General features: G+C 40.8%; 1 long non-coding RNA gene across 3 annotated transcripts in view; it reads right to left on the bottom strand.

Annotated features, from left to right (window-relative positions):
* Nucleotides 1-3,850: 3,850 nt before the first annotated feature.
* LOC106023287 overlaps nucleotides 3,851-27,844 on the bottom strand; it is a 330,297-nt gene continuing 306,303 nt past the window's right edge. For 2 of the 3 annotated variants that reach the window (XR_005869548.1, XR_001197819.3), the window contains exons 2-4: nucleotides 9,687-9,794; nucleotides 7,872-7,935; nucleotides 3,851-4,485 (exon numbers count right to left, since the gene is read on the bottom strand). This is a non-coding gene — a long non-coding RNA (uncharacterized LOC106023287). Of the gene's footprint in view, nucleotides 4,486-7,871; nucleotides 7,936-9,686; nucleotides 9,795-9,932; nucleotides 10,084-27,844 lie in introns of those variants that run through there. The other variant, XR_005869547.1, reaches the window with a different exon arrangement.

The following is a 27,844-nucleotide window of genomic DNA, read 5'->3' as shown; positions in this document are numbered from 1 at the left end:
CACACTCTTTCTGTCTCTCTCCATTCTGGCCACCATGAGGTGAGCAATTTTCTTCCACAGGTTTTTGTTCACCGTGATGTTCTATCTCCCCATACAGGCCAAGGAAAATGAAGCCAAGTGACTGTGAACCAAATTCCCTGAAGCTCACTCACTCAACATTAACCTAGGGATCATTTCAATTTTTTTCTTTGCTTGTTTTTTTCTTAAGACAGGCTTTTTTCTGTGTAACAGCCCCAGGCTGTCCTGGTACCCACTTTTGTAGACCAGGCTGGCCTCGAACTCACAGAGACCCATCTGCCCCCACTCCCCAGTGCTGTGATTAAAGGCATGTGCAATCTGCACACACAGTTATAAAATGCACTCTATCAGACGTCTGGGCAATGACACTACCAGACGTCTGGGCATCTCTTACTTAACCTAATCAAGTTGACACACAGTAACGGTAACATCAACCCACATGTTGATGCGCTGAGTGTCAAGTGCCTCTCAGGGAGACACTATCATGTAGATAATCATGGATACTTTCTGTAGCTTGACATTAGAAGACACAAGAGCTACTTGGGAATGCAGTGAGGATTGCAGCAAGAGGGACAAGGTCAATGCATTCCAAGGTAAGGGAAGAAGAGAAAGGAGGGAGATGGAACAGGCAAGCGGACCCAGATGTGATCTGCAGGGCAGCTCCCAAAAGCTCTGCTCGGGGTCTGTGCAAACCCTGACATCACATATTGGCCATTGAACGGCATCATTGTATCAGTAGTTTCCAGTAGATCCTACCGGAGCTTAAATAATTCCATCTTTACTCATAGGAACAGAGTGGCTCGGGTGTGTGTTACTGAACCTGTATTCTGTATTCTGACTTATGTGATCCAAGCTCACAGAGATGTGTGGACAGTGTGTCTCAACGCAATTTACATCCATAGCTCAGCAGGGCGCTTAGCTAAGACATAACAATTTAAAAGCTTAATCTGCAAATGACAGTTCATGTTTGTCATAGCTGCTGGAGGAAGGAAGACAAGTGCTCTTGACAGGCATACAATGGGGCCGAGGGAGGACTTGAAAAACCTGCAAGATGAGCTGGGACTTTAGAAAAGACTTCTAGGTCTAGAATCCAAAGGTCAGTTTTGTGTAACAAGACAATCGCTTTCCCCTGGGCCTGGGTTTCCAAGCAGCAGATGAGGCTTAAGATACAGGAATTCTGGGTAGGATCAGCACCATTTGCAAGGTGCTTTACAGTTCTAGACTCAGGTCTCCTAAGTGAACAGAAGCTTATGACCCATGACACAGACGCTGCCTTCAGATGGCTGTCTTAGAAGTTCTGAGGTAAACTGGATAGAGTGACTTCTCCATCATTTCATTCAGCCACCTTGTAGTAAAACGAAACAAATATTTTCCAGCTCCATAAACTCTGCTCCCCTACTGTTGGGGACTGTGAAGAACTGTCTTAGAATAAAGAGACAGAGAAGAAACCTTGGGGCAACTGCTATTACTAGAACTGCTTAAATTGATTTATAGGGGACACTTAATGAGAGCAGAAATTGAAATTGCACTGGACTGAATTCAGAGTGGTGGATTTTTATTAAGCAGCCAGAAGGAGTACAAGATACTTTCAAGAATAAAGAAAGGATATAAACCCTGCCCTTAAGGAGCTTGAAATCTGATTAATTTATCCATGCTAATGACATAGTAAGAAAGCCTGGGTATGTAAAGAACCACAAGCAGGTATTCCTCAGAAAAAGGATAACCTGCAAGTCTACATTTATTAAAGGAGAAATTTTAGGTTGAAGTAATTTATTATTTCATTATCAGATCATTATCAGAGTCATTTATGGCCATTGGGAAGACACAGAGAGAGAGAGAGAGAGAGAGAGAGAGAGAGAGAGAGAGAAACATTACAAGGTTACCTAGATACAGCGCCTTGGTTCTATTTGTGGTACACCTGCCATGGCAAATTTTTCTAGTGGTCTAGGTATGTCTGTGTACAACCACCCTGACAGAGCCATACCATTCACCACCTTTTCACTACATACATTAGATTTTCTTTTAGAAGATAGGTAATGAGGTGGTTTGAAAGAAAATGGCCCTCTGAGGGTTTATGTAGATTCAGTGGTGGTACGCACCTTAAAACCAGAAGGAAGCTGAAGCAGGATTGAGAGGTTGGGACCAGCCTCAGCTATATAGAATGATCATAACTTTTTTTATTTTTTTAATGGCAAGGGATAAAAAGATATCCTATGTGTAAAAAGACATTTGGCCAATTAAATGCTGGGGGGAGGAAGCAGTGTTGTTATAAATAGAGGGAGATTGTTTAGTAGAATCACAGTCTTTACATATACACCCTCCTAATAAGTAGAAGTTCTAGACTCTATTAGGTGAGTGGTTGGATAATTTGAGACCTTGTATTTTTCTGGAATAATGTATAGCCTGATGGCTCTGTTTTTTTTTATCATTCTTCCCTTAGTGTCTTGGATTCCCTGTTAGCAAATATGGATAAAATTCAGTTTCCTTTAAAAAAAAGAAAAAAACATTGATTTATTGTGTTTGTGAGTATGAGAGCTTGTGCAGCTGCCAGAGTTAGTGCCATAGTCAGAGGACAACTGTGAGCATCAGTTATGTCTTACTCTGTGGGTTATGAGGGTTAAACTCAGGTCATCAGCCTTGGCAGGAAGTGCCATTACTCTCTCAGCCATCTCTCCTACCTTCAGTTTCTTTCCTTTATTTTCTAAGAAAATAAAAATCACTCTGCGCATCACTCAGATTCCACAGGTGTACTCAATTGCCTCCCCAGACCTTGCTGGAGTTAATGACACTTTCCTGATTGGCATCTTTGACAATGAGACAACATATTTCCATTCAGACTGTCTGTCGTTTGCCCAGTATTTTCCCTCAAAGGCATAATCCTCCTAACTTTTATCTTCTGACATTAACCATGTTCTACATCAATGCTTCTTTCACCCCAGTATTCGACTCTCCGAACCTTTAGACAAAAGAGCTTCCTTTAAGAAAATCTTCCTGGTGATCAGTGAAGTAAGAAAGTTGTCAGGAATTCTGTAGGAATATATATATATATATTTAATTTAATACGTACAATTATGTGTTCATACAATTATATGTGCGTATGCTCCTCTTAAAGCTGGAAATAGACATCATTAGGAAGATCTGCCTCCTCGGGAAATGTAGCGGCTACTCATTCCTAACATAACTACTTTGAACCTCCTCTTCTTTTCCATAATTGATAGGTTTGCTCTTTAGCGTGGATTTGAGCCCAAGTACAAAGGTCAGAGCCAGAAGAGTGTGAAATGTGTAAATCTTAAGGCAGAGATCCTTTGCCCCATTACTTATTGATCAAACGGGCTAATACATGATGGCAGACTTGTGTGCTGTCTGTCTTCTTCCCGCAGTGCAAATAATCACCCCTATGTCCTACCTTGTTAACCTTTTCTGTTTATTTCTACTTCCTCGTGACTCCTTATTATACTCGCCAGTTAATCACAAATATATGGAGAGATTTCTTTTTTAATCTAGCTGTCTTCATTGCTTTGTGGCTCCAACAGGAGAGTGTCCAATGACCCCTGGACAGGGCAAACCGAGACACCAGCAGTTGGCTGTGCTTCTAAGGTAGGGAATGTGAAAGCAAATTAGCTGTCTAAAAATAAACACTCAAATTAAGACTAATGTAATAGAGCCTGGACTTTTCCCATCACGAGATCATTTATACTTAATGACAGAGACTGACCATGGCATGGGTGAGTCTCATAATCTCTCGTGAAGTGTGTTTTAAAAAGGGCTGATACCGCCTTCCTTTATGGATGGGCAAATGGAAGCTAATACAACAGAGATATAACCCTTTTTGTGCAGTTTTATCTTAATTTATTTCCAGTAATGGTCAGAGAAAGGTGAAGCAATCAGCATTCAACAAGTCATGATGTCCTGCCCTTTGTAACTCACAGAATTCTAGAAGCCAGAGTAAAGCTATAGAGCATCAGAAAAAATGACAGCAAAACTTCTTTCCACAAACTTTACTTGCAAGACAGTCTCTTTTAGCAACACTACTTACAGAAACATTTCTTCTTAGACGCTTTGCCAGGTTCCTCTTAGTGCTCACAGAAAACCTCACAATTCTAGCCACATTCTTGTGTTACCATCTCAAACCAGATATGGTTCCCTAAAGTAGCATCTCTCTAGATGGGATTTGCTAATATATTAACTTGGCTTACAGGATATGGTCTAGGGAGTGCAACAATGCCCGTCTCACAATAGAGTAGCTGAGAATCTGGGAGTTGTCCAGTCCACGAGACTGGCTGTCTCAGAGGTCCTAGTTTAGCACTGGAGGCCTGAATGTCTCCTGGAGAGATGCCGGTCTTCATTCTGCATTGGTAACCTGAAGAATCCAGTTCTAATATCAGTGATGGATGCTGTGACAACATGACAATGGACTTGCCATCAACAGTGAGGGCGAGTAGGCAAAGACATGCACGTAATATAAATCTGTAGATCAAACAAAACAGAAAAGTGCGTAAAGATAATATACAATTATGAAATTCAAGATAACTAACATCCACATTATTCCTGTCTTTTGACTAGGCACACTTGTACATGTACTTGCAGGGAGTGAGTAAAGTTATGGGCACAACCATGTCAAGGAGTCCAATGCCTCAAACCTGTGACAATGTCAAAACCTGCCCTGGCAAAGGCTCAGAGGGATGGCAAAGCCTTCCTTGGGTCTGAGAATGAAAGTTGACAGTGTGTGCAGATAATGTCCATCATAGCTTCCTCCCTAAATGTTTACAACCTGAAGACTGCTCTCCTACTGAGACTGGTCCTAGTGAGATGAGCTAAACCTGCCTCCTGGATCAGCTGTATAGAATAACACAGCCTCCTTGCTCATCCGTGTAGCCCCACGTTCTGCTCAGCTGTGAGCAATAGCCTTACCTGACATGCGCAACTCTACATGATAAACATGCCGGGTTCCAGGGAGCTGCAATCTCTCCATCTGAGAGACCAGACCACCAATTCCCATCATTTCACGTCCATTTGTCTCTTCTCCATTTATTTGCTACAGCAGTCAAGTCAGTACTTGAAGTCATGTAGAACATGGCATGTAATTAAGCTGGACTCCAATGATGTTACATAAAACCTGTTGTTTTCAATGCATTGAAATCACGTGATATCATATGACACCGACTGCTCCTATAAATTGGATTCATGTGACTTTAATAGCCTCTGTTTAATAAGTTCTGTCCCTTCTAACTTTATTATAAACACTTTTCCAGACCTTGAAATAAATTCTTATCACCAAGAAGACAGTATAATTTTAGGCTACTAAATCTTTCTTTAAATGTGAACATTGTCCATAGAATTATAAATTATTTCATATCTGATTAAACCCTAAACTTTCTTTTCACACTTTAGAAAATACTTCCAATGAATGCTACACACAGAGACACACATATAGACATGCACACACATAGACAGAAACACACAGACATAGGTTGACAGACAGACATACACACATGACAGACACAGAGACAGACAGGCCCACACAGACACACAGACACATTTTTATTTTCCTTGTCTTCATACGTAATATTTCATTAAAACATACTTAATATTTCATTAGAACATCCCTATTTTTCTAATAGTGTTTAGCAAATAAAGTAAACACACTGTGTCTGAGTCCTTCCTGATGCCAGATTGGTAAGGCTGCAGAGTTTTATGGTCCATGGTCCAACCCATGGAACAGCCTGTCTGGGGTCATTGCCTAAGTTACCGTGGTACCTCCTAAAAGCATTTTTATTAAAGCCCACAATATAGTTGAAGCCTTAAAAAGAGGTAGGTAGCTGTTCAATTCAGAAGTAATAAAAGATCAATCTGTTTCACATCTGTCTGTTTAAAAAAAATTAAACACTGAAAAGTGTCATTTCTGTAGATCTTTTCCTTTTCTTCTCTGGTGTCCATGTTGCCACACAGGCTTAGTTGCTAAAATCGCAGCAAATACTTTTTTTCCTAAGCCTACACTTTTTCACTGTTGATGGGGAAGCGTAAATGAAAGTCTGCCGATGCTTGGCAGTTCTGGGGCCGCCGCTGAACTCTCGCTCTGGCAGGACCACAGCTGCTGTTCACCCACCTTTGAATTGGCTCAGTATACCCTGTCTCTTTTGGAGGATGCTATGGGCTTGCCTCATTTGTGATAACAAGGTTTTTCTTTCTATTTTTGTTTCTTTTCTTTTTTTGAGAAAGAAAGACAAGAGGTGAGGTGGTGGAAAAGAAGCAAAAGGAAAAAAATAACTTGAAATCCTTGCAGGGTCCAGTCAGCCACAGACAGCATTGTTTCTGACTGGACTGGGTTGCTTTGCAGCTGTGAATGCCTGAGAATCTCCTGCCTCCTAACTGGCACAGTTCCTGAAAGAAGACTTGGCTCTTAAACATGTGGACAAACCTGGTGTTCATCTCCCTTCACCTCAGTGAGACAGCCTGACTTCATCAAGAGTGTTCTACTCACTCAGATTTTCTTAGAATATTTCATTGAAGGACTATATATGGCATCATTTAATTCTGTTTTGCATGAAGAAAACATAAACCTGAATCACTAAAAGTGAAAATGCACTTAGTCCATTGACTCAGCCTAATACCTCAGTTTTTGAAGCAGAGATTAATTTGTCAAAGATTTACAAATTCTATCGTAAGTCAAACTGTGACAAGAATAAATCTGTAAGATGCGTGATCAACCTCATTCTCCCTTCAAGCTAAGACCTAAAGCCATCACAGCACATTTTGTGTACTCTAATTCTCAAGGAAGAATTAAGGAGCAGTGAGTTATTTTATTCACCATGTTTCTCAATGTTGATAGCAACATTTTCTCCTTAATGCATGTTAGTAACAATGACAAATCAGATGGTTATCAGGTGATTTTCCACTTGTGACACCCAGATCTTAGGTAGGGTACCCTGCCCTTGGGGTACACATGAGATGGATGGAATGTTTGCACTCACACTTTGCAAAAACTCTGTATTTCATAAGAACTATGCAAATTTCCTGGGAAATAGACCTACAATTTCCATGTTAGAGAACTGGTCCTATTTGAGTTTTTCCAACTGCACTCCTGTGCTATTGCTTACAGGGCAGTCACTGCTCCATTTAGGACAATTTTTCTCTTCCTGTTTATAAATATGGGAGACTGTACAGTTTACCATCCAAAAATCCTCTTTTCTGTCTGTCCTATTTCTGTATATGTCTTAATGGTCTTTTCCAGTATGTGTCCTTAAACACTAGACATGTTGGAGCTGGAGAAGTAGCACGGTGGTTAGGGTACGCACTTCCAATGATCAGAGTTAAATTCCCAGCATCCATTCTAGGCAGCTCACAATTGCCTATAACTCTACCCCCTGAGGATTTGGTGCTTTTGGCCTACTAGAGTACCTGCACACACTCGTGCGCGCGTGCACACACACACACACACACACACTCATGAAATATTCACATTTAATTAAAAAATACAAAAATATCTTTTCAAATGCAATATATAAGTTAATATATCAGTTTTGTGTGATGCCGTAACAAATTCCCACAAATTTTTTGGCTCATAGAAAGTTGTTTTTATATTCCTGTCTACAGTAGTAGACACTCACACCACAAGGACATTTGATCAACTATGTTCATAGCAGCATTATTTGTAATAGCCAGAACCTGAAAACAACCTAGATGCCCCTCAATCGAAGAATAGATAAGGAAAATGTGGTACATTTACACAGTGGAGTACTACTCAGCAGTGAAAAAAATGATATCTTGAAATTTGTAGGCAAATGGACAGAACTAGAAAAAACATCCTGAGTGAGGTAACCCAGACCCAGAAAACAAATATAATATGTACTCACGCATACGTGGATATTAGACATAAAGCAAAGGACAGTCAGCCTGCAAGCCACAACCCCAGGGAACCTAGGTAACAAAGAGGACACTAAGAAAGACATTCATGGATTCACCTAGAAAGGGGAAAAAGACAAGATAGCCCAAGTAAATTGGGAGCATGGGGGCAGGGAGGAGGGTGGAAGGGGAGAGGAGAGGAGAGATGGAGAATAGGGGAAATAATTAGATCAATAAAAACATACAATATGCCTTTGCATAGCTAATTTCAAACTCAACTTTTCTGAGTTCTTCCTTTATGCAGTTCTCAACCCAAACCTCCTTCTGTGGAAACCTCCCAATCAGACCATCATTTCTTAAAATATAAGAAGCTCATTTGAAGACAGCAGACCTCAATTATATAATTTTGACACCATGCACAAAATTAATAGGAAGGGCCCATGTTAAAGTGACTAAGAATGTTGTCATAGCTTTTGTCAACATAGTACAAACCTAGACATACCTAGGAGGAGAGAATCTTTTTTTTTGGTCTTATTTATTTTTAAATTTAAATTAGAAACAAGGTTGCTTCATATGTCAATCCCAGCTCCTTCTCCCTTCCCTTCCCCCAATTCCCATTCCTTTCCCCAGGGAGGGTAAAGCCCTCCATGGGGGTTGTCCATAGCCTGTCATTTCATCCAGGGCAGGGCCTATGCCCTCCCCTCAAGAATCCAGGCTGAGAGTGCATCTCTCTTTGTAGGATGGGCTCCCAAATTCTATTTGTATGCCAGGGATAAATACTGATTTACTACCCAAGGCCGCATAGATTGTCTAGGCCTCCTCCCTGACACCCACATTCAGGTTGTCTGAATCAGTCCCATGCTGGATTTCCAGCCATCAGTCTGGGGTTCAAGACTTGACCTCTATGCTCATCAGTCCTCCCTCTCTGTCACTGGGTTCCTTGAGTCCAGATCAGTGTTTAGTTGTGGGTGTCTGCCTCTGCTTCCATCAGTCATTGGTTGAAGGTTCTGTTTCCCAGACTTTCTGGCAGTGGGAACACCCCTTCATGATAAAGGTCTTGGAGAGATCAGGGATTACAGGAACATACCTAAACATATTAAGAGCTATATACAGCAAACCAACAGTCAACATCAAACTAAATGGAGAGAAACTCAAAGCAATTCCTCTAAAATCAGGAACAAGACAAGGCTGCCCACTCTCTCCATACCTCTTCAATATTGTACTTGAAGTTCTAGCCAGAGCAATAAGACAACCAAAGGAGATCAAGGGAATACAAATTGGGAAGGAAGAGGTCAAACTTTCACTATTTGCAGATGATATGATAGTTTACATAAGTGACCCAAAAAAACTCTACCAGGGAACTCCTACAGCTGATAAATATTCCAGCAAAGTGACAGGATACAAGATCAACTCAAGAAAATCAGTAGCCCTATTATATACACAGGATAAAAGGGCCGAGCAAGAAATCAGAGAAACATCATCCTTTACAATTGCCACAAACAAAATAAAATACCTTGGGGTAACACTAACCAAACAAGTGAAAGACCTGTATCTCAAGAACTTTGAGTCTTTAAAGAAAGCAATTAAAGAAGACACAAGAAAATGGAAAGATCTCCCATACTCTTGGATAGGTAGGATCATGGTAGTAAAAATGGCAATCTTGCCAAAAGCAATCTACAGATTCAATGCAATCCCCATTAAAATCCCAGCACAATTCTTCACAGATCTTGAAAGAACAATAATAAACTTTATATGGAAAAACAAAAGACCCAGGATAGCCAAAACAACCCTATTCAACATAGAGAGAATCTTAATTGAGGAATTACCTTCATCACATTGGCCTGTGGGGGTGTCTGTGGATTATCTTCTTGATTGTTGGTTGACAGAGGAGGGTCCAGACCATTGTGTGCCATGCTGCTCCTGAGCAGGTTGTCCTGGGTTGTACAAGAAAACTATTTGAGCAAGTCAGGGGAGACATGACAGTAAGTAGCATTCTTCTACAGTCTGGGCTTCAAATTTTTGCCTTGGCTGCCTTTAAATATTCACTGTAATCTGCAAGGTAAGAACCAAACCTTTCCTCTTTCAGCTGTTCCTGGTCAGTGTTTTATTACAGCAACGGAAAAGGAACTGGGACATCCATTGGTACCAGAAGTGGGGTGTGAACCCATGTGGATATAACCCCATTGGATCTGGAGAAAATTCACTGGAAGGAATATAGAGACAGTGAGCATTAAAACGACTTCTAAGCACCTTGATCAGGGCCCTTACTTATTATGTGACTGAGGGACACAAGTACATGAAAGTCACACCCCCATAGGGAAAGTCACACTCCTTCAATATTAACTTTCTGGAGACATTCTTTAAAAACTTACTTTAAAATAACTACACACTCACAAGACCTGTAAAGATATAGCGGAGAGGTCTCCCTGTAAACCTAACCTTCTGTTTATTTTTAATAGGGTTTTAAAAAAATCACAAGTTAGGAGGACAATTATTTTTGTTGTTGAGTTCTGGCACGTGACAACAGGTGAGCCAATTCTAGTTCCCATAACACGTAAGACTTGAGAGGCTGCCTTTGATTGATGCGCTGTGATATCCTTTCTTTGTATTTCTGGAATATTCTGTTCTCCCATGATTAAAGCATATATCAGAAAGTAACCCCTTCCATGCTTGCTTCTCTCTCTGTGTCCACTTCTCTCTGTTCACTGCTACATTAGCTGCGAGAGGCAAGGGGATGTCTCAAGACCCTGGCAAGTATCAGTAACATGAGAGACATTCAATAAATATGAGCACATAGAAGCTGGAGAGAGGTACAACTTGTGATGTTGCCACAGCAAAATACTTGACAGAATCAATTTAGGGCAGGGAAGATTTATTGTAGCTCATAGTCGGAGGGTAGGGCCGGTCACTGGGGATGGAGGTGGGGTGATGGCAGCTGGACTTTGAGGCAGCTGGGTTCATTCCATCCTCAGAGAGCAGAGGATGACGGCTGTGTGTGCTCAGGTCGCTTTTACCTTGTTTATTGAGCTCTGAACCCAGCCCATGGAATGGCGCTGCCCAGGTTGATGGCACGGTTTCCTACTTTGTTTCACCTATCTACACCATCCCACACAGAGGCTCGTTTCCATGGTGATTTTAAACCTCATAAGGCTGACAGTCCAGATTGACCCCGACACAGGCAAACAAACACAGTGTGATGACTGAGCAGCAAAGAGGTGATAAAATTATCCCCCGTTTGTTAATAATTTGTCTTAACTGCAGCCCAGATTCGGAGGCATTTTTCATGCTGCATCATAGTCTGTAAGGTTAAATCAAATGTATTTAGCAGTTTTTATTTTACAAGTGAAAAGTAGGCCATAACTGGGATCTGGATGAAGCGAAGGACATTATTTTGCAAGAATGGGGTTGGAATGGGGTTGTATGACCTCTTTTTTTGAAGAAGAAGAAAAAGAAGAAGAGAAATTAGTCTTCAGTTTGGAGGTGGTGAGATGGAGTGGTGAGGTAAAGGTAATAGCCACCCCACCAAGCATGATGACCCTTGTTAAACTCCCAGGACCCAGGGGGTGGAAGAAGACAGTGGCCTCCTCTAATCTCTACATGTGTGCTTCACTCACACAGACAATAAAACATGTAATACGAGAGAAATCTGATGTAAAGATTCTTGGTACAGATTGGGTGAGATGCTTAAGAAAGGATCTACAGGTCTTTTAGTGGCTTAAAATTTATTAAAATCCAATAAAAAGGCTGTTTCTGAGGCTTGCAGACTAATGTAATAGCTGAGAAGGGGAGAAGATTGCTTACCATGAAGTAGTCTAACTTCTCTTTCTTGTAAAAAAAATGCCAGAGAGCTATTTTTATTTATTCTCAAGGTGAATTTATAATCCTTATCTACTTATCATCCCAAACAGACCTGTCATCTCACTTTGAACAAGGCCCAGGAGATCAATATCAGGCTGAGCCCCGACCCCAGTGAAGGATGGAGAACCACTCAAAGCAAAGAAAAATCACAATTGTGGTTGCTAGAGGGCGTTGCCAGGGCCTTTTGTCTCCAGGTCGGAGCAGTTTTGGATAATCATGTAACTATCCTCATATGACTCCGAGCACAGCAAATCTGGGTTTTAAAAAATTGATTGTTGCTTTGACTTTTTTAGAACTATTCATTTAGAAAACCCGGAACAAGACCCTGTAGTTAGAAACTTAAGCGAATCAGACAATTGGATAAATACACACACAAAGAACAGGACCCACTGGGAACTAAAGCGGCTGCATTTTGTAACACTATAATTTATAACTTGCATAGCTGCAAAAGGGACATGAAATTCTAAATTATCCCCTTCTTTTCTTTTTTAAACCACAGTACATAAGTCATGTCTTCACAGAGAAGCCAGCAAAATACTAATGTTATTTCTTCCTTTCTAAGGAAGGTCTGTGCGAGATTGCCTCTGACCTGCTGCCCCTCGCACTGATTCGGGTATTGTGAGCTGCTTGGTTAAGGGCTCTTGCCACTCCCAGCCACTCATGGTCCTTCATTTCAGGATGTATGATCAGCATGATGTTTTTGTGGGAACCGAGCCACCCAGTTGCTGATTGCTGAGTCCCTGAACCACCCTCGGCTCTTGCAGCCTCCCAGTTAATGACAGCTATGCTGAGCTTCCCAGACTGCCCCAAAGTGTCCTTGAAGGATTCTGTTGGCTGCTGTTTTCCGCCTCCATGCTGGTGTGGGTGGACTTGCCAATTGCCTGTCTTCTTATTTGCTGATTGCTAGCCATGGGTTTGCCTCATACCGCCTTTTCCGCCATGGAGCTTTGGATTGGTGAGAACAAAGTATTCGGGGTTCACACTGGGCTGGGTTTCTTTGGAAATCAGTTGCAACACAAAAGTTTTCTTTGAAAACAAAGTAATAAATGCTAGGTAACTCTTCAAGACAGTCCTTCACAGGCCAGGCTGTAACCATGTGACAGTAATGAAGATATCTGGGTGAGACATCCATGCCCCTCTGGCTAGCAGACTAGTAGAGCAATGCTTCCCTCAGATTTTGCTGAGAATCTCTTGCTGAGAAAAAGAGAAAGCAGGAGCCTAGTGCCAGATAGAAAGAGAGCTTGACTCTGGGAAAGAGTCTTCTCACTATTCTAACAGCTTGCCAGATTATCTTGTTGAGAGACTGGCGCAGGGACAATGGTGGGCCAATAATGGCTGCTACACACCACATTAGGACTGCTAGACTGTGCTCACTTTTGCCTCTCTTTAAAATGAACCCCCCCCAACAGGGCCTGGGGGGATGCAGGGGCCTCTGTTCTCCACCATGATCTGACCACTTTGAATAAAGCTCTTCTTTCTTTCTTTCTTTTTTCTTTCTTTCTTTCTTTTTTCTTTCTTTCTTTCTTCCTTTCTTCCTTCCTTCCTTTCTTTCTTTTTTCTTTCTTATTTTTTTTTGCTCTTAGTCATGTCTTTAATTGGCTAATTAGGATTGAGCGTCCAAGCCTAGGTTACTAGGGTTGCCAGAGCCCATGTTCTGACCCTAATGACCCTGATAATGAAGTGGTAAAGCTGAAATGTCATAGATTGTGAAATGAAAAAGAAAACATATGCAGGACATGGACAGAAATGAATCTCAAGCTAAGTGTGATAGATTTGGGGGTCATAGTGCATCCACTAATGCCAGCGAGGTGAAAATGCCTAAGCAGGTCTGGGGCTTTCAACCCACAATTCCAAATGCCATGTAGACAGGACACAGAAGTCTAGTGTTTTGGGGACAATACAGAAATTGCCTGCAGCTGGAGGAAATGAGGGCTCGTGACACCAATAGGAATCACTGTGACTGCCAAAGCTAACCCTGGGACAGAGAACCAGTTCTACGTCTGCTGGAAGATGGGTCTGGGTCCTGAAAGTGTGGCAGCGTTTTGGTGAGAGGCTAACCCCTACCTCGTACCTTCTGGAATGAAAGTGCGTTCCACTCTAGCAGATGCGCCCTCCAGTCTACCAGAAGCACTCCCTCACCAGAGCCCATTATTTGCGCAAGATTCTCTGTTTTATCCTGACCCTTAAAATGATTCCAATCAGCCAGGGTCCTCTGGAAGAACAGTCAGCACTCTTAACCGTACACACCTTTTGTCCCACCACTCAGGAGGCAGAGACAGGCAAGTCTCTGTGAGACTGAGGCCAGCCTGATCTACAAAGTTACGCAGAGAAACCCTGTCTCAAAAAAAAAAAAAAAGAAACAAAAGGTTTCCAATCAATCATTATAATGTAGACTGCTAGGTCTTCTTGTGGGATTTACCAAATCACAACCCTGTAACCAAGAGAATAACCATACAGCAGACAGATGTTGACAGAAATGGTGATACTAGCCTGCATCATATGAAGAGGAGACTGGTCAATCACCTGGGTGTATTATACATCACACATGAGGAATATCCACAGAGCACCACAGCATATCAGAAGGACAAAGGGTAGAGTGTGGGCAAGGGGTTGGGAGGGTGGGGGGGGGGGGGGAAGATGCAAGAAAGTTCTAGCCCTCCCCCCACACAGAGACAAGGAAAGAAGTTCACGTCTTCACTTCTTTGTTCAGTGAACACATGTAGATGGTTTTTGCACTCTTTACTTTTGGGAGGGCAGCTCCCAAGTAAATACACAGAGACTTAGTCTTTCTTATGAATGCCTGACATTGGCTTGGATTATAGCCAGCTTTTGTTAACTTAAATTATCCCATCCACTTTTTGCCTCTGGGGTTTTTATCTTCCTCTGTTCTATTTATCTTTTTTTTTTTTTTACTTCTTACACCATGGTTCATGGTGGAGTGGAGTGGCCGGGCCCTGGTGTCCTCCTCTCCTCCCCCTTTCCTCTTCCTCCCTTTTCTACTCTTCTCCTACTTATTCTCTCTGCACGTCAGCCCCGCCTACCCCTTCTCTTGCTAGCTATTGGACATTCAGCTCTTTATTAGGCCAATCAGGTATTTCAGGGCAGGCAAAGTAAACAGCTTCACAGAGTTAAACAAATGCAACAGAAAAGAATGCAACACATCTTTTCATCATTAAACAAATATTCCACAGCATAAACAAATATAACACATCTTTAATATTCTACAACAAACGTGTTACAAGTTTTGTATGGTACATATTCAATGGAGTGTTTTCCTATGAGTTAATGTGGGCATTGAGGGGACAAAGACCCAGATCCATTCACCCACAACATCTTGAGGGGTTCTTTTAGTATTTTTAGGGACCTTGATTCAGGCCAAACAAGGAGTAGTGGTTTAGATGCAGAAAGGAGTTTCAGAGCAGGGAGTATGAAGCAAAGCTGGAGATTTTATTAGAGATTTAGGATTGGCTGTAAGAGTAGTGGCTCGGGAGAAATGGAGGTGATCAGATGTAAAGACCCTGAAGAGCTGCTGGGAGTAGAACATGTATCCAAGTGTGAATATGGACTCCACAGAGAACAGTTAGCTCTCCTAGCATTAGCATTTTGGTGGTGATCATGTCACACAAAGGGTACTTACTCAGAACAGCCCCCCCTTCTTTCTTTTGAGAGATGAGACTATAAGGTGGCTGGTTCTGGGGAGTTCTTGGGTCTTGTAAGATAGATTCCATCTGCTTAAATTTTTATTTTTATTTTATTTTTTTCTTTTCCACAGAGGCTCCTACGTCAGTGGTTCTCAACTTTCCTAATGCTGTGACTCTTTAATACAGTTCCTCATGTTGTGCTGACCCCAACTATAAAACCATTTTTTTGCTACTTCATAACTGTAGTTTTGCTATTTTTATGAATTTTAATGTAAATATCTGATATGCAAGATATATAATCCAACCCCCCTAGGGATCATGACCCACAGGTTGAAAACGACGGCACTATATAGCCCTGACTGACCTGGAACTCACTACATAGATAGGTGTGTCTCAAACTCATGGAGGTTGCCTGCCTCTTCTAACTGTAGATTTAAAGGCCATGTCAGCAGGATGTATTTCAATCCCCAGACACCCAGGTGGCTCTTCTAGAAGATAATCTTTTGAGTTCTTCCAGCCATGGTGCAGAAGGCCTGATTGCTACCCCATTCCTTGAATGTTGCCTGTCTTGGTGCTAGGTTAAGGACAGGAAGGCAGTGGGTTGGTTTCTCTGGAGTGTATCACAGGGCAGAGCAGATGTCCCTAAAGTCCTTGTCGTACTTAAGCTTCCTTTCAATCATTGACTTGCCTCTTCAGATTGTGTTTAATGTAACCTGCTGAAAATTAAGCATTGCTGTGAAGGACTAGAATCTGAGGTAAGGACACCTAAGGGTTTTATGTGAGCTTTATGTCAGTTTTTTTTTGGTGTAGCTGCCACATGTTAAATATTTGCAGTGTGAACGCATGTGTAGAGGTTTCAGATCAGTGTGTGTGTGTGTGTGTGTGTGTGTGTGTGTGTGTGTGTGTGTTTTCCCTGGTTTCAACGTCTCATCTTAGATACTCCTAGAGATACCGTACACTATAGATCTGAAATTTAAGTTTTCAAAAAGTTAAACTACAGCTACATTATCTCCCTCCCCCCTTTCTTTCCTCCTACTCTTCCCATGTCCACCCCTCCCTCCCTTTCAAATCCTCATCTTTCTCTTCAATAGCACACTCACAAATTCACCCCACTGAGTCCATTCCCTGGGACCCGGGTGTCCATGTTTCCAGGGCTGGCCACTTGGTAGTGGATGACCAGTCAGCTGACTCATCCCTGGGGAAACAAACCTCCCCCTGTCAGCAGCTGTTAATTGCTTGGAGCTCTTCATCTAGGGCTGGGGTATCGCGATTTCCCCGCCTGTGTTGGACCATCAGCTGTTGTTGGAACTGTTCAAGTCTTGTTTAGATTTGAGATTTATTTTTTATTGTATTTCAGTCCCATGATGAGGGAAAACAAAGGTGTTCTATCATCTAAATAAATCTCCATGTTTTAGTGGCCCAGTTTCCTGGCACCTTGATCTTACCCACTTCTCTCTCTCTCTCTCTCTCTCTCTCTCTCTCTCTCTCTCTCTCTCTCTCTCTCTCAAGATTGGAAGGCTATAGAGATAACTGAAGTGAAAGGCACTGCCTTCCTCAGGTAGTATAAGGCTCTGGCAAAATTTCCCCCAAGAAGCCTTTATTCTGGAGAACATTCAAGATACTTCAGCATGATCCCACTCTACCCCCTCTCCCTTCCTCCAGAACTAGGAGGGGATCTTTTTCTTCACGTCACCATAACCTGGCGGTTCATGCAGCTGTGTCCCCTCCCAGGCCTTCTGCTTCAGAAGTCTCCACCCTCACCTTAGCCCACACCCAGTCCCTGGCAGGGCATCCATGTTGTTATCTAATTACTCCCTCTAGATTATGGTTCCTGACGCTTTTGATAGAGGCGAGTAGACTGTAGCTGAGACTCTCTGGATTCACCCTTCTGTCGAGATTTCAGGGTTTGATTTGCGCCTATCTGTCACTCATCTGTGGGAAAGTCACTGACTCATAGTCGGCCTTGCTGTTGTTAAGGATGGGGGTGATGCTATCCACGCACCCTTACCCATCAGAGGTGAAAACAGAGGCCCACATCAGTTACCTTTGAAAGCTCTATGGTGCTGATGCATAGCCAGAAGTGCTTCCAATATTATGAGGCCATTGTGATGATTAGAAATAGTACCATAGGTAGGTGTATCTCAGCCACCTACTAGGCTCTTATTCCTTTTGTTATAACCAATCTGTACTGATTGGGTATTTGATACTGGGAATAGCCAAGCAATAAATCTACATTGGCTCATGTTATCTACCAAAAATTCTTTGTAAGTGAAGAAAAATAAAACGTGGACATAGAGAAATTCCATAATGCATCCCAAGTCACACAGCTAATAAATGGTGTCATTATATTTTGATCCAGGTATGTGGCTCTGGAGCCTATACTCACAGCGTGTACTCTGCTCTCTGAAAGGGGTTTCAGTGACATGTTTATAAAAATGGTTCATGTTGGGATAAAGCCAGGGAAATTTTGGCACATATTCACACTATGTAAGTCAATAGATTACAGGACAGACATATTCTTAGAGATAATTTCTATCTAGAAATTGTATAATGTTTAGCAGAAGTGAGAAGCAAAGTTTTAGCTAGTTATTCTTCAATCAGGAAACCCTGGTCAGCAATGGTATTTCCCATTAACCAGCTTAGAACCCAGCCTTTTGCATGGTTTTTTCCTCATGTTATCTTGTTCATATGTTAGAATAAATTATAAGCATAGAAACTGTTTCAAATATTCTGAATTTAATAAGCTTCTTATATGTAACTCAACACACATTAACCAAAAAATTTAATTCAATCAGCAGTTTTCCCAATATGATAGCAATAAATCACTTTGAATGACTTTCTGAAATGTTTAAACTGTGAGACTGGGTTGCAAATGGCAAATTTTATGAGTTAATAAATAATTCTGCTTTTAACTAAATGTTTAGAAAGCTATAAAGTTAAAATTTCGATATTAGCACATGGCAACATAGCATTGGCTGATTATATAGCAGAATCGTCTTTCCCGTCTTTTAATGGCAGTGTTATTGAGAAGCTGTGTTGTTATTTTATCATCCCTGACAGAACTGAAAACTCAAGACTAGGATTTCAACAACTATCTTCAATGTGGAAATTGATTTTATTAAATATCCTCGCAGAAAGCTACCTTGAAATGCAATACATTGTCAAAACTAAAATCCCCTCACAGGGGACAATTTCCACTTCTCCATCCTGCAGCAAGTCATGGTAAAGCAGGAACCAGGTCAGATATCAGCATGTATATGTGTTTGGATCATGAGAAGGATATGGCCCTACCTGATTGCAAATGTACTCTCCATGATGATGAACTAATAACGGTACAAATACAATCGCTTCTTGCTTTTTGTTTAGGGAATCCTAAAGGGTTTTCTTACATCCAAAGCATCCTTGAAGCTTCAAGGAGAGCTAAGTGACAATGTGCTCCCATGACTTCATCATCCAAAGGAGTCCTCTCTGCATAATGTAAAAATATATGCCTCCATCACAACCTAATACAACAGAGTGATTTGCAATATGGCGATTACCACTGTGATTTGATTCATTAATTCTCAGTAACAGTGAGTTAATCAGCTCATTAAACAAGAATTGTGCAAAAGAGCTCAACCAGGGGAACCTGTTATGGACCACTAAATTCTGTGTGTGGAGGGGGAGGGAAAGAGAAATAGGTTAAAAGTCTGAGGAGTCTGAGTATGTTGGTTTATCAAGTAAGGCAAAAATTTTCCTTATTGCACACCACAAGGTATGTAAATTCTACAAATCTGTGCCTTTACTATTAAAAGAGGAAGTGGCCAATGAAAGGACAAAAAGGGTAGTTCTGTTCATCTTGCTTTTCTGGGTTATAACTGGTTTGTCAGTAAGGTGCAGGAAGACATTCTGGTCTTGAATCTCATACTTCAACTCACACTGACTCATTTGTGTTGTTCCTATAACACAGAACTCAATTATGCCTTCAGATATCCAAAATCTCAAGAACTAAGTTTGACTTGAATTTTTTTCCAAGCAAATTGTTTTATCTTGAAATAGGCATACTAAATGTCGATGAGTAGTGATCAAATTAAGTTGCTCTTAACAATACCAAAAGCTTAGGACTTCTGAGTTTACAAAGGAAGTTAGTATGACTTACTTTAACCCTCACAGATCCTGGAAAGCTGTCACTGTTACCTAAATTTACCCACAAGAAGCTACAGCTCAAATTAAGTGGCTTGACGGGCTTCAAGGTGTGTGTTGAGTTCTGATGGCAAAGCCCAGGCTCTTTCTACTAAGGCATCTGGGTCCTCCTAGTAGTTGGCAGCATTTCTGTGGGATTAACTTCTTATTGTTAAAGAAAAAAATAGCATCAATGCCACTTGATAAGGACAACAACAGAGACTCATTCAGGGAAGTTTCTCATAGCAGTGAACTGGGATGGACTCCAAACACAATAAGAAGTTGGGATTTATAGCCAAGGAGCAGTGTGAGGCCAGCAAAGGGGAAAGTAGTAAGTAAGAGGCATGGAAATTGTCATCCTGATCTAGCAGGATTTTTGCAGATGCTGAGCTAGGGTGAACTATCCCAAGGGTGGTGAATGATGCCTGCTGAACTGACGCTGCAGAATTCTTGATAAACCTGGAGTGAGGGAGCCAAAAGCACAGTTCAGTTTGAAGCCTGGTCAGGGACAGGACTCAGAGGAACCTGGTTGGAGTTAAGTCAAAGAGAAAGAACCCCTGTGATCCTTCCTCTGAAGAGCACTCTCATCAGAAGCTAGCTGTGTCCCCACGGAATGTCCCGGCCCTCCAGGAGAACGAGACTGGCAGCATAAAGATGAGGGAGGTTCTTAGTGCTTCAAAGGAAGGTGGTAGAAAGTTAAAAAGCAAGGAAGGCTTTTGTGAAGGCTGCTTTCTTTTGGAAAAACAACTATGTCCCAAGCCTTTCAATACAGTATTCTTCATCTTGCCAGGTCAAGGAAAATAAAACAGAGCAGGTTTGATGACTTAGAGCCAGCCAAAGTGGCTGAAACTAGTCCAGTAGATTTCTGAGGCCAGCATCTTCCACCATCCAGGGGGAAATATCTTGCAAAGGATGATGAGCACTGACATATTTTCCTTCTGGAATGAGGAGAGAATTTCCTCTGATTGCTCTCCCATGCCTATGGACATCCAGTCTACATCCCCCGAGTCACCTGGATTCTTTGGTCAGTTAAGTGACCAAAGGACAGACGTTGACAATAAGCTCTGGTCTGCATGCAAAAGACAATATTGATGGATTTTGAATAAACCCAACCTATTAAATAAGCATTCACTTAACTTCAGCTTCTCATGAGCAGACTGCTCTGGTCACTGTTCACTCACAGTTGCTCATGCTGAGGCCCGTTATATATTCTGCTTTATGTCAACCAGTTAGTATTGATGAAAACCGTTTCAGAAATTACAGGTAAGCAAGTCAGTCTGTTAATTGGTACTGGTGCATATTATTTTAATATCTGTTTTAAACAGACAGCAGTGCCACATTTACTGAATACACCCAAATTTTGTTTTATAAAAGAATTACAAGGCCCACCTTTTACATGAATAAAATGGTAACAGGAATATTACTATTAGAAATGTTAACCTACCAATATTGGTAAGCAGGGTGTTAATGCAATTTCTGTTTTGGAAGCTGGGGCATGTCTAACTTTTTTTCTATCTAGAATTTTTGCAATGGGGATTGATCCTTGACTGTATTATTGTAGATAAGTTGTATTTGAGCAAAAGCTAAAATTAAAATTTCTCAAGAGGATTCTACCTGATTTTTCTTTGTATTTCTGTTTTCCAAGTTAAGGTGGTCCTTCTTTTATTGTGTTCTGTTTCTTCTTCAATCTTATAAATATTTTGCTCCATTTGACCAAATGGTCTTTTTTTTTCTTTTTAATTCTGCCTTAGGGGGCTAGCCTATAAACAAACTGATTTTTCTTTCCATCCTATTCCATGGAGGCCATGGGCCACTGTGTTCCCTAATATGGCATGCGAATCTTGGAGAGTCACTGAGCTCAGGAATATGTATGGCTCTAAAGACAGTCAAATGTATAATCTTTTTTGCTTACAAGCTGGTGGATAGATCAAAAGACATAAAAATCAGGGTTGGAGAGATGGCTCAGTGGTTAAGAGCACTGGATTATATTCCAGAGGACCTGGTTTCAATTCTCAACAACTGAATGGCAGCTCCCAACCACTTGTAACTCCAGTTCCAGGGCATTTGATGATCTTTTGTGGACTCTGTGGGCACCAGGCACACACATGGTGTGCAGGTGTACATACAGGTGAAGCATTCATACACATAAAGAAATGTTTTCCTAAATGAACTAGCGTATTTTTCTGAAAATCAGCTTTATGAACCCAAAGGTACCTAGGTAGTAAGACGGTTTGTCCTCAGAGTCAGGGGAAAAGGGGATAAAAGACCTGGAATGAGAGGAGTCTCAGTTATCTTTTGGGGGTCAGGGGTATAGTTCAGTTGACACAATGCTGGCTAGCTTCTGCAAGGCCCTGATGAGGAAGTCCTGAAATTCCAGCAGGAAGATCACAAGTTCAAGACCATTACCAAATACATGTTTGAGGCCAGATACATGAGATCCTAACTAAAAATAAATAGATGAATAACTCTTGAAATCTAATCTCATAGCCTAAATGAAATTAATGGAAAAGTTTGTGATCAAGGCCTTGCTCTGGCATACTCAGGAGAGAGGTCTTGTTTCCAAGACACACACTCACTCACCTGACATCGTGGGATCTATCTATTTGATAATATCTGACATATATGTATGCATATATATATCTTATAATTGGAATATTAGAATTGGACAAGGAAAGCTTGCAGGCCTATTTCATCAGAACTGACAAAGAGCACAATATGCCATGTTTTATTATTCAAAATATCTTCATCAATCCATCAATAAAAAGAACTCAGTGCCAGGAACCTGAGTGTGAATACCGAGGAGAAACAGTCTGAACGGAGGGTTCAAACTTCAGCAGGAAGATTCGGAAAAATTTCAGTCTGGAGAGAGATTTTCAAAAACAGCACGCTCATAAATGTTAAGCAAAATAAAACGCGTAGGAAGACATTGCGTTTTGTCTTATATGTAGAGCTCATTTTTAAATTTGTGTAGTGTGTGGGGGTAGGGGTCATGAGCCTGAAAAGTAGTGTTCTCGCTAAGGGTTCTATTGCTGTAAGGAAACACCATGACCAAAATCAACTTGGGGAGCAAAGGGTTTATGTGGCTCACATGTCCACATCCCTGTTCATCACTAAGGGAAGTCAGGACAGGAACTCAAACAGGGCGGGATCATGGAGTTAGGGGCTGATGCAAAGGCCTTGGAGGAGTGCTGCTTACTGGCTTGCTCCTTGTGACTTACTTAACCTGCTTTCTTATAAAATCCAGGACCACCTGCCCGGGGATGGAACCACCCACAATGGGCTGGGCCCTCCTTCATCAATCACTAATTAAGAAAATGCTCTACAGGCTTGCCTACAGTCCAATCTTATGGAGATATTTTCCCAATTAAGTCTTCCTCCAGATGACTGTAGCTTGTGTAATGTTGACATAAATCTATCCAGCACCAGTAACAAATCAAACGAAGAAGAGACTTGAGGGAGTGGGAGGTGGGGTTGGGTATTGACTTACGCGTGGCAGGTAATCGGATGAAGTGCTATTGGGGGAAGAAGGGGACCAGTGTGAGACAGGCAGGAGCGCAGAGGACAGCAGTGGACGGGGATGACTAAGAACGAAGCATGTATGAAAGCACCATACCATAGCTCATTCCTTTGTATGCTGGCTTTAAAATCTATTTAAAAGTAAATACAATTTAAAATACAATCAGTCATTGATATGGACATTTGGCAAAAGCCAGCTAGAGGAAGAATTCTTATTTAAAAGGGTTTACAGAATAGGATGAGTGAAATAGATAATCAGTAAAAATGATATTAACTCTGGAGGTAGGGCTTGGTGTTGAATATTGAAGGTACTCAGAATCAGGGAACCCTATGATAACCAATTTGGATTCCTTTAGGCTTTGGTGATACCTGGCTTTATGTAAGATCTTATAATTTGGTCATCTGGCTACTTAGTGTAAAGTTTCAGCAGCTAAACACAACCAAAACAAAATCTTGAATTTATCATAGTTTGTTGTGCTTCCCCATCTAGGAAAAATTAGATAGATAGTAAGAAAAATAGCTGAGATCAAAGAGATTTTAAAATTCTAGCCTTTAGGCTTCACATGGCACTTTTCAATATCCTTAAAAGAGAATTTCATTTTACACCTACTTATGTTCATCTGCAGCCAACAAAGTTTCCCAATGCACTTTGAATAATTTTCAATAAAAGGAGAAAAAATATTAGTGAGGACCTTGCTAAATGCAAGTCACAGAAAATGCAACTGAAGTTGGTTCATGCAGGGGAATTCCATATTCCAGTTGGCACATTGTAACCCATCCTCCATCTGTTACTCAGCTATCAGGTATTTGACTTGATCTTCAGGGTTTGAGTTTTTATGAAAACCACTCTCATAAAAGGCTTCTCTCTGATCCAAGGACAGAAGCAGTAAGAGTTAGATGTTTGGGGCTGGAGAGATGGCTCAGTGGTTAAGAGCACTTTGGTCTTCCAGAGGTCCTAAGTACAATTCTCAAGAACCACATGGTGACTCACAACCCTCTGTGATGAGATCTGGCACCCTCTTCTGGCCTGCAGGCATACATGCAGACAGAATACTGTATATATAATAAATAACATAAACCTTGTAAATAAAATAAAGGATTGAAGCACATCTTCTGTGACTTTAGAAGTATCAAGCTGAGGCATGCTCAATAGTCCCAACGACCATAAGACTTAACAGGTCCCCAGAGAATCTGGTGAGTAGTTACCAGAAGGCTATTAGTTACTGTAGCTACACCATCTTAGGTCCCACCAATAGCAAATGGATTATTGAAGAGGACGGTGGTTGATCTAGATGAAAAAAAGAAAAAAATAGGGTAGCCATATCCAGGCAGGTACACCAGCAGTTACAAATGATTGGCTTTGGTTGAGTGTTTGTAGCCAAGATACTATGATTCTGTGATGGGACAGCAAAACATTAAATGTCATTAAAGTTATAAATTTATCTATTAATTTATAACTACAAACTTCTTGATCATACGGACATAGCCCTCTTGTGTATTCCAGTGCTTAGGTAACTCTTGGCTGTAATAGCTACCCAATAAAGTTTCTTTAATGGGGATTTTTTCACCAATTATAAAAATGACAAATTTATGGGGAAGAAATTTGAACTTGAGTTGGCAGCAAGACATCTATAGAGAAATGGATTTATGGAAAGGAGTCACATGGAGTCAGAACTTGGTGTCTTTGATCGTTTTCCATGGAACACAAAGTCCTTCACAAACACTGAGAGGAAATAACCTTGGGAAATAATGTTTGCTGCCCCCATCTCTTGCTGATGTTCAGGAATTATTACCACAGTAAAACTCCAGTAATCCCAAGAGTAATTAACAATATTTTGTTTTGTGGTGAATGTTCCCCAAATTTACATGAAGGAGAATTTGTCACAGAATTCATTTTGGGAGGCCATGAACTAAAATTTTACACAGTAGGAACATGAAAAATGAGGAACTCCTTGACTTAGGTGGGATTGGAAGCGTTTGTAGATACATGAGGCCACTGTAGGGAATCTTTGAAACAGTAAAGTTACACTTCAGCAGGGAATTGCTAAAATTCAATATTGAAGAAAGGCTTACCACAGAACTAAAGTTATAAATATCTACATTAAATTGAATGCAACAGCTAATGGCATGTGATGTGCTAATGCATATCTATTTTCTGATTTTAGTTTTTACTAAAAATAAATAAGTAGATGTTTGCATATGAGGAAAAATTCTCTGAAGTTGTTCCATAAGTGTAACCAATGAGAGGGGGGTTTCTGACTAAGTTTTCATTGTCTTCTATAGATCATGTGTGTGCGCATGTCATATGCATACATGCGTTTCTATTTCCCTGTTACTAGAAAGTACTGACTTTATAAATTAACTTCTTGTAGACATGTTAATTTTCCCCAGACTTACACACTATTAAGTGCCAGTTTCTGTGATTTTCACTTCCTAATTTGAACAGGAGCAGGTGCACTTTTTAACACCATGCACAATTTCAAACGCATATGCCTTTATTCTTTTCTCAAAAATAAAAATATTTCTAGGGTCTACAGAAGTCAAAAAGAAAGGCTCGTAGGCAGAGCACTTCAAACGATCTTCAGCCGATTCATATTTCAGCAGCTTCAGTCCCAGATTTCAATGAAGCAGATGAATCAGGGCAACTTGACATCAACATCAGTCCAATAGAGATGTCAAAAGTATAGGGTGCAATTAGGAGCTGGAAAAATAGTAACAGAGTGAGGGGAATTACCTGATCACAACAGAGATTATAAAAGCACTTGACACTGGCCACCTGATGAAGCTGACTGGACAATTCAATGGTTTTTATTTCAGGCATGAAGAGGAGGATTGGGAAGGCACCTCCTCAGGCAATAATAGCAAGAGAACCCTTGATAGAAAGCCTTCAAAAGGAGCACTCCTCAGTCTGCTGAAATGGAATAAAACTGTCTCATTTTGGGGTCCATGGTAGACTCTTCTGTGCAGAAAGACTGAATATTTACATTTAGATATGTGAAGTAAGGTTGTTTCTTCAATGCCAGATTCCAGAGACAAAGGAAACATGCCCCCGCTATCGCTCACTGCCCCCCACGTCTCATTTTTTTCTCTGCCATTCAGTGCTGTGTATGGCATATAAAAATGTTTCTCAGGTCGGAGAGATCCAAGCACATACTAGATTGGAAATTATTTCATATTATTTCCAAAGGAAAAGAAAATGGTCAAAGCTCTGGGAGCAGGCAGTACTGCGAAAGCCTGCTCTTATCCAGAGATCTTGCAGTCACTGCTGAATGTTGAATGGAATTTTTATCCTTTGATGCATTCTTGTGAAAAACTTTACGCATACACAAAATTTGGAAGAATGATACAATGATTGCTTATATATCCATCTCCCAGAGTCAATAATTGAACTCATGTTTTATCACACATGATTTATTTATATACACATCTAACGTCTATGTTTTTGGAAATGCTTGGAGGTGGATTACATGAACCACAATATTGCATTTCTAAAAAATCTTTCCTGCACATCCCTTTTGAAAAGGAAAACAGGTCCTTCTACGTGAACAAGTGAACAAGATCAGATCATTCTTGATAGGAGGAAAACCCCACACAACTGTAATCCTGCCCATAGAAGATTGGCCAATCAATCTTCCATTGCCAGGTTTTAAAAAATGTCTCCTAAAGCCTATCTTTTAAAATGAGGGTCCACTCAAAGCTTGTAGTCTATATTTGTTGTTATTTATTTTAATTGATAATTGAACTCTGTAGCTTTAACATCTGATTGTGTGTTACTACAACATTACAAATGACATTCTAGAATAGGAAGTAAAAATAAACAAAATATTTATCTTATTACACCACAAACACACACACACACACACACACACAGGAGCAATGCAACATCTTCAGAATCACCACATTTTGAAATGAAATTGAATATTCTGATATAGCCAATCATATAGCATCTAAACTTCCCTGAGTCATTACACTATTATTTAATATCAGTTCTCTTAGCCTAGTCTTCTCTTACCTTTCAGTAATTCAAATTGAAGTGTCACTTTTCACCTAAAAACTCTCTGACATATCCAGGTCTTGACTCTTATATTCAAATTATGAATTCCTTCACTTGTTCACTAAGAGAATTTTATTTCTCTCTTACAGTCCACTCTGTCTTATTCTTTGGTTCTCTAAAGGGACAAAACTGACAGAATACATAATACATGAGATTTGTTCGTTTATTAGCTTGACTTACACAATATAGTATGGGTAGTCCAGTGAAGGCTATCTCACACTGAAGAGCTTGAATCCAGTAGTTACTCAGTCCTCAGGGCTTGATATCTCAGCAGTCCCAATCCTGTGAGGCCTGGAAGATTTCTAGAGAGCTGCTGTTCTTTAGTCTACACTGGAAACCCAAAGACTGTGGCTCTCACACCATAGACGGAATACAGCAGCAACAGCACAGATGAGTTTGCCATCAAAAGTGAAAACAAGCAGGCAAAAAGTGAAATTTCCTTTTTTAGTGTCCTTTTATCTGAGCTGCCACCAGAAGGTACCACCCACAATACGAGTGGGTTGCCAAACTTCAAACATTTTGATAAAAAAATCTTCCCTCAGGAATGCCCAGGGGCTTGTGTTTCAGTTGATTTCAGATTCAGTCAGGTTGACAACAAAGATTAGTCATCACAAGTTTATTTTTCTATCACACTTGAGAATGACTTCCTTTTTTTTTTTTTTTGGTTTTTCGAGACAGGGTTCTCTGTGGGTTTGGAGTCTCTCCTGGAACGTGCTCTGTAGACCAGGCTGGCTTGGAACTCGCAGAGATCCGC

This window comes from Mesocricetus auratus, unplaced genomic scaffold (genome assembly GCF_017639785.1).
Source record: "Mesocricetus auratus isolate SY011 unplaced genomic scaffold, BCM_Maur_2.0 Super-Scaffold_100018, whole genome shotgun sequence".
NCBI lineage: Eukaryota > Metazoa > Chordata > Mammalia > Rodentia > Cricetidae > Mesocricetus > Mesocricetus auratus.
Note: the sequence above shows the minus strand (reverse complement) of the source record. Positions and strands in the feature narration are given on the sequence as shown.